The following is a 6,559-nucleotide window of genomic DNA, read 5'->3' on the forward strand; positions in this document are numbered from 1 at the left end:
GTGTGGCTTCCACGACAAGTGGTCCTCGATGATGACCCCGAGATACTTGAGCGTACGAGTCGGCATCTTCTCCACTCCACTGACGCTCACAGGAACCTGGGTGTTGTCTCGCCGCATGGTGGACACGATGATCAGTTCGGTTTTGGCCGGAGCAATCTCCAGATGGTGTTGCGCCATCCACGAGCTGATCAGCGATATCGATGCCTCTGCTGCTCGCGTCGCTGCTTCCGGTGTCGTCCCCTCCGCCAGCACCGCGATGTCGTCCGCGAAGCCGATCACTTCAGCACCCTCGGGCAGCTCCAGCCGAAGCACGCCGTCGTACATAGCGTTCCACAACGTTGGGCCCAGTATTGAGCCCTGTGGAACGCCTGCCGTAACCGTGCGCCGCACTGGTCCCTCACTGGTCTCGTACACCAGCCTCCTCTCAGAGAAGTAGCTGCGCAAGATTCTCTGGAGGGCTGTAGGGACCTGCAGCTTCTGCAGGGCAGCCGCAATCGCCTTCCAACTCGCGGAATTAAAGGCGTTCCTCACGTCCAGCGCTGCCACCGCCAGACAGCGAGGGTCCCGCTGGTTGGTGCGATGGAATGTCCTCGCGTGCTGCCCCCGCTCGACTACTCGTTCGATGGCCTGGATGGTTGACCGGCCTCGCCGGAACCCGTGCTGGTTTGGCGACAGACGAGGCGCGTCGCTGTCCTCCAAGTGGTCGTTCAGCCGATCTAGAATCAGCCGTTCGAATCCCTTGGCGACTGCTCCCAGCATGAGCAGCGGGCGGTATGACGACGGATCGCCCGGCTGCTTTCCCGGCTTCGCGATCAGCACGAGACGGGCCTCCTTCCACTCCGCAGGAAACTCACCCTGTTCAAGCAGCTGGTTGTAGACTTTCGCGAACACCTCCGGATGCTTCCTCATCGCCGCCTTCACTGCGGCGTTGGGTATGCCGTCCAACCCCGGCGCCTTCGAGGGAGCCATTCGCTCGGCCAGCGACAGGATCTCCGAGACCGTGACCGGCCTCAGGGCCTCGTGTGAGGCAGCCCGCGCTTCGATGTCCGGCCACTCAAATGCTGGATGCTCCGGAAACAGCGCGTCGACGATCGGGTCGAGTACGGCTCGGTCCGTTTCCGGTGGCGCCCTGCTGCGCAGTTTCGCTCGCACCACTTTGTACCCGAGTCCGAACACCTCAGCTTCAACACAGTCGATCAGCTCCTGGAGGCTGCTTTCTTTGCTGCTCTTTATTTCAGCCTTCAGCAGACGGCGGCAATCCTGTAGCCTGGCAGATGTCGCTGCACGCTCCGACAGTTGGGCTCGGCAATGAGCGGCCTCCGCTGCTTCGCACTCCTCCCTCAGGCGCTCGATCTCTGGAGACCACCAGTACATCTGGGGCTTGCGGTGGAAAGTGGCCCCATGCACTCTCTCCATGGTCTCATCGCACGCCTGGGTGAGTCCGCCGATCAGCCCCTCCGGTGTATCGACCTGTTCGAAGTGGCCGTGTGTGAGGGCGATGTCGAAGCACCTCCTGTCGAATTGCGCCGTCTTCCACCGGGTCCCGGCGTGTTTGGCTGTCCCATCGCTGGTTGCTGTCCGGCTTCGCTGCTGCTGGCCTCGTCGCGTGGAACGTTGACTCGGAACGTCCACCTGAAACTCGACGTAGGCGTGATCGCTACCGGAAAATCGACTCAGCACTCGCCATGAGTCCGGCCTCGCGATGGTTGGACTAGCGAATGTAACGTCGATCACGCTTTCTCGCGCCGCCCCGTTGCCCTTGAACGTGGGCACGTTGCCACGGTTGAGCGTCTGCAGCGACAGCTGCTCCGCCACGCTCAGGAGATCCTGCCCCTTCTGGGTAGTGCGCGCGCTCCCCCATTCCTCGTTCCACGCATTAAAGTCGCCGGCCAGGACGGATGTTGTGTGTCCGACGAGCGACATTTCCACCGCACCGAGGAAGCTCTCGAATTCCGCGGGACCGCTGCTGGGGGACACGTAACAGCTGGCAAACGTGACTCCTGCTATGGTGGCCACCACTAGTCCCGGGGCGACGCTCCCCCACAAACGCTGAATTGGATAGGCGCCCGTTGCGATGATCGCCACGCCCTGCTCCACATCAACGGCCCACCGCGGGTCGTCGCGAGGCGGCCGATACAGCTCGCAGGCGAGCACCACCTGAACCTCGAGCTCGCGAGCCGTCTGCAACATCAGGTCTTGTGCTGCCTGACATCGCCCGAGGTTCACCTGCAGCACTCTCAGCGCCGGCACGTCGGGTGTCCCACCCGATGCGGTCCCCCGCAGGCGGCACAGCAGACCTCCGCCGTGCAGCTCTTCGCCTGATGGTCCGGCTTCCCGCAGCGAATGCAGCAAGCCGAGCGATCCGTCTCGCTCTTGCACGCCGCCCGGATGTGCCCCGTCTCCAGGCACCTGAAGCAGCGTTGCTGACGCGCCTGCGGCTGCGTCGCTTGCTCGATCAGGCAAGACGTGAACTTTACCTTCACGTTCTCGCCCACCAGCTTCTCCGCTACCCCAACCGGAACCCGAACTATCGCCACCTTCGTGCTGTCCCACGCAGGTCGCAGACGAACCGAGGTCTCCTCCACGGTGATATGGCACAGATTGGACAGTGCCATCGCCACATCGGCCTCCTTCGCTAAAGGGTCGATCGCCAGGATTTTTATTTCCGCAGTAGGCGTCACCAGCCGAGCTGAGGCCGACAGTTCCGCCTTTTCGCAGACCTCTTTGATGGTCTGCAGAACTCCTGCAGCGTCCGCGCCTTCATTAAGCTCCATCACCAACCTGGAGCGTGTGGTGCGTCGTCCTACACCTAGGGCCTCCTGGTGCTTCTCCATTTCTGGAGCCGCTCGCACCGCCTGGTATACCTCCAGCCAGGTTTGCCCCTCGCCTGGGGCGATTTCTACTGCGTCCGGCTTCGCTTTACGCTGCCGCTGGCGCTGTCCTCCCCGTTGTGCTGCAGGCTGGCTGCGCCGAGCCTGTTGTCCCTGCTGTTGCTGGGGCTGCTGTCTTGATGGCCCAGCGAACGCCTGTCGCTGAACCTCCGCCCGTCGTTGCGGTAGTTCCGGCCACTGCTGCTGCTGTTGCTGCTGCTGCTGCTGCTGCTGTCGGCTCGTTGTTTGGCGTGCTGGTTTGCGACGCACCACCTCAGACCAAGAGCCGCCTTCCTGGTCCGGAAGTGGAGCTGCCGTTGCCATCGCCGCTCCTTGCTGGTGCTGCTGCTGCCTCCATTGCTGCTGCTGCTGCTGCTGCTGCTGCTGCTGCTGCTGCTGCTGCTGCTGCTGCTGCTGCTGCTGCTGCTGCTGCTGCTGCTGTTGCTGCTGCTGCCGCCCTGAACGCTGGCCACCCCCGTAGCCTAGCGTCTGCGCCAGCAGTTCTTGGAAGCTGGCGCGCTCCTCCTTCAGCTCGTGGCGCAGACGCTCGTTTTCCTCACGAGCCGCCGTCTCACGCATGCGGGCTTCCTCCCTGACCAGCTTCGTCTCCTGCCTGGCCTGTTCTGCCATCGCCTCCATCTGCTGCCGGAGCATCGTTATCTCCTGCTGCAGACCGGTGATCGTTGCACGCAGCTGTTCATTGGACAGCGACGAGTCGTTCAGGAGCTGTCGGAGCTCCGCCATGTCCGAGATTCCCTGCTTCGTTGCCGTCGCCGAGACTCGCGTAAGCATAACTTTCGGCTCAACAGCCGAAAGGGACCGCCCCACCCTTTCGTCGGTGGACTCCGACCTGAGTCGCGTGGTGCGAGTTGTCGCCATTGCTGACGCCCCACTTCAACTCTCCCTTGCGGGAGGACGCTAATAGCGGGCCACGGAGAGGTTTTTCCGGCCTGGTGAGGTGGGGGAAGATGGTAGGAGGACGAATGGGTGCGCGTTGAACTCGCCTCGTCAAGCCGCTTCTTTTGATACCGCACTTTGTGGGGTGGTGATAAAATTTTCCGCGGAAAATCGCGAAAAACCGCTTCCTGGGTGGTTTTTCCGCCCTAGGGGGGTGGGAGTGGGTGGTATGGTGGTGGGGGGGTATTTTCCCGACTCCTCTCTTGAAAACTCGTCGTTTGATACCCCGCACGACGGTATCAGGGCGAAAATTTTCTTCTTCGGAAAAACGCTTTTCCGCCCGTATCTTTCTGGATGTTGCGAAAATCGCTTTTCCGGCGATGGTTTTCGATGTGAAAATTCACCCCGCAACTTTCTTCCAAACACCCGGGAGCTCTACCTCCGCTCCTTGGCCGGGAAAATCGCCAAAAACCGCTTCCTGGGTGGTTTTTCCGCCCTAGGGGGGTGGGAGTGGGTGGTATGGTGGTGGGGGGGTTTTTTCCCGACTCCTCTCTTGAAAACTCGTCGTTTGATACCCCGCACGACGGTATCAGGGCGAAAATTTTCTTCTTCGGAAAAACGCTTTTCCGCCCGTATCTTTCTGGATGTTGCGAAAATCGCTTTTCCGGCGATGGTTTCCGATGTGATGATTCACCCCGCAACTTTCTTCCAAACACCCGGGAGCTCTACCTCCGCTCCTTGGCCGGGAAAATCGCGGAAAACCACTTTTCGCGGGGGTTTTCCGGGGCTGGGTGGCGGGTGGGTGGTGCTAGGGGGGAGAAACCGCGTTTCCCCCACTCCTCTTTCCGAGACGCGTCGTTAGACACCCCACACGATGGTATTGGGCCGAAAATCTCACACACACAAATTTCACACACACACAAAGAGCGGTGAAATTTCGTCCGGGAGTGCCCCTCCGGGAGCGCTAGCGCTCCAGCAGGGGGGTGATTCGTCCGGAAGTTTTTTTCCTCGCTCTTTTTCACACACACGCCGCCATTTTCGACGAGCACGTGGTTTTCTTTGTTCGCTAATAACTCACTGAGTTTTAGTCCGATTGACACGAAATTTTCAACACTTATTCTTTATTGCAGAGCGCAACTTTAAAACACCTTCCAGCCGGATCGGTTCGCAATGTTCGGAGTTATACAGGTGTGAAATTTCACCACAAAAACACCTGTCGTTCCGCGAACTCCATCAATTCGGCCAATGTTTCTTCACCAAAAGGTGTGGCCTGGTGAGGCCCACGAAGTGTCACTATCACTTTTTCGATATCTTCACTCTTTCGCACAATATGTCACAAAAACCGTTTCGTTGAATAACACACGCAAGGGGGGGCGTGGGGCCACCAAATTCGCAGGGGGGGTTCCGGAGGGTACCTCCAACTTTACTGCAAACTTTCGCACCGGTCAAACGCAAATTGCGGCACTTTTGCTCTGAAACACGGAGGAGCGTGGATTTGCGTCTGCTCTCTCTGGAGGCTCGCACCAGACTACAGGGATAACTGGCTTGTGGCCGCCAAGCGTTCATAGCGACGTGGCTTTTTGATCCTTCGATGTCGGCTCTTCCTATCATTGTGAAGCAAAATTCACCAAGCGTAGGATTGTTCACCCTTTCAAGGGAACGTGAGCTGGGTTTAGACCGTCGTGAGACAGGTTAGTTTTACCCTACTGGTGTGTGCTGTTTGCCGCTATCTTAACGGAATTCCTGTGCAGTACGAGAGGAACCACAGGTACGGACCACTGGCTCAATACTAGTTCGACCGGACTTTGGTATGACGCTACGTCCGCTGGATTATGCCTGAACGCCTCTAAGGTCGTATCCAATCCGAGCTGATAGCGCTTCTCAAACCCATTAGGTGATCGGAAGCTAGCGGGCTTAACAACCCTCCGAGATCCGTCGGTGCTGCCCCGCGCACACTGACGTCTCATCCCCGCTATAGCACTAGACTGAGCCGCAACGGGCGGGAGCACGCTGCACGTGGAAGTACCTTACCACAGGGAACCCTGGTGGCTGTGTTTCCGTCGACCGTGGATACAACTAGTTTCGACACCTTCGACCGCCCGCAAACGACGGGACTACAGGCTGGGAGCTGCGAGTTGTAGAGATGCGTTCGCATCGATCCTCTCAGGCGACCCATGCTTGCTGGTGCTCGCGTTCACTTTGGGAATGGAGTGTTCGCGAGAGTGATTGTTGTGTTGTGTGTGTACAGTTGGTGCTTGCGTGCACTCCCATAGTGGAGTGTTCGCGAGCTTAAAACGCTAAGTCCCGATTAATACTCTCCTCGCAACATTATGTGCGTGGCTCCACGCCAAGTGGGATTAGCGGTGCGAAACGCGATTGGTAAAGTCGATGGTGATGTGCGTACCAACAGGCGATTTGTTAAGTCAAATGCGAACTGTGGTGCAACAGGCAATGTGTGTTTATTATCAGGTGTTGTTGGAAGTCAATACGATTTGACTTTCAAAAATTTTTCTAAGTCCCGATTTTTTTTCTCGTCGAGTAACTACAATGCACTATTTCTATCGCAGCGGACTTGCGGTTCATGGCCTAAATGATCGCGAACGAACACGTATTCGCAAAAAAATTTTTGTATGAAAAAGTCACCACTCGGGTACCTCCATACAAAAGTACCAAGTTCGGGTCGAGTGGTCGATGGACGTCGAAGGTGAAAATTTTTCATCATCGAAAATTTTTTCCAAAGTTGAAGCAAATGGGCCCTAGAGTATGAAAAGTGAAACCACGGATCGATTTGA

The sequence above is a fragment of the Anopheles moucheti genome, assembly GCF_943734755.1.
Source record: "Anopheles moucheti chromosome X unlocalized genomic scaffold, idAnoMoucSN_F20_07 X_unloc_3, whole genome shotgun sequence".
NCBI classification, from domain to species: Eukaryota; Metazoa; Arthropoda; class Insecta; order Diptera; family Culicidae; genus Anopheles; species Anopheles moucheti.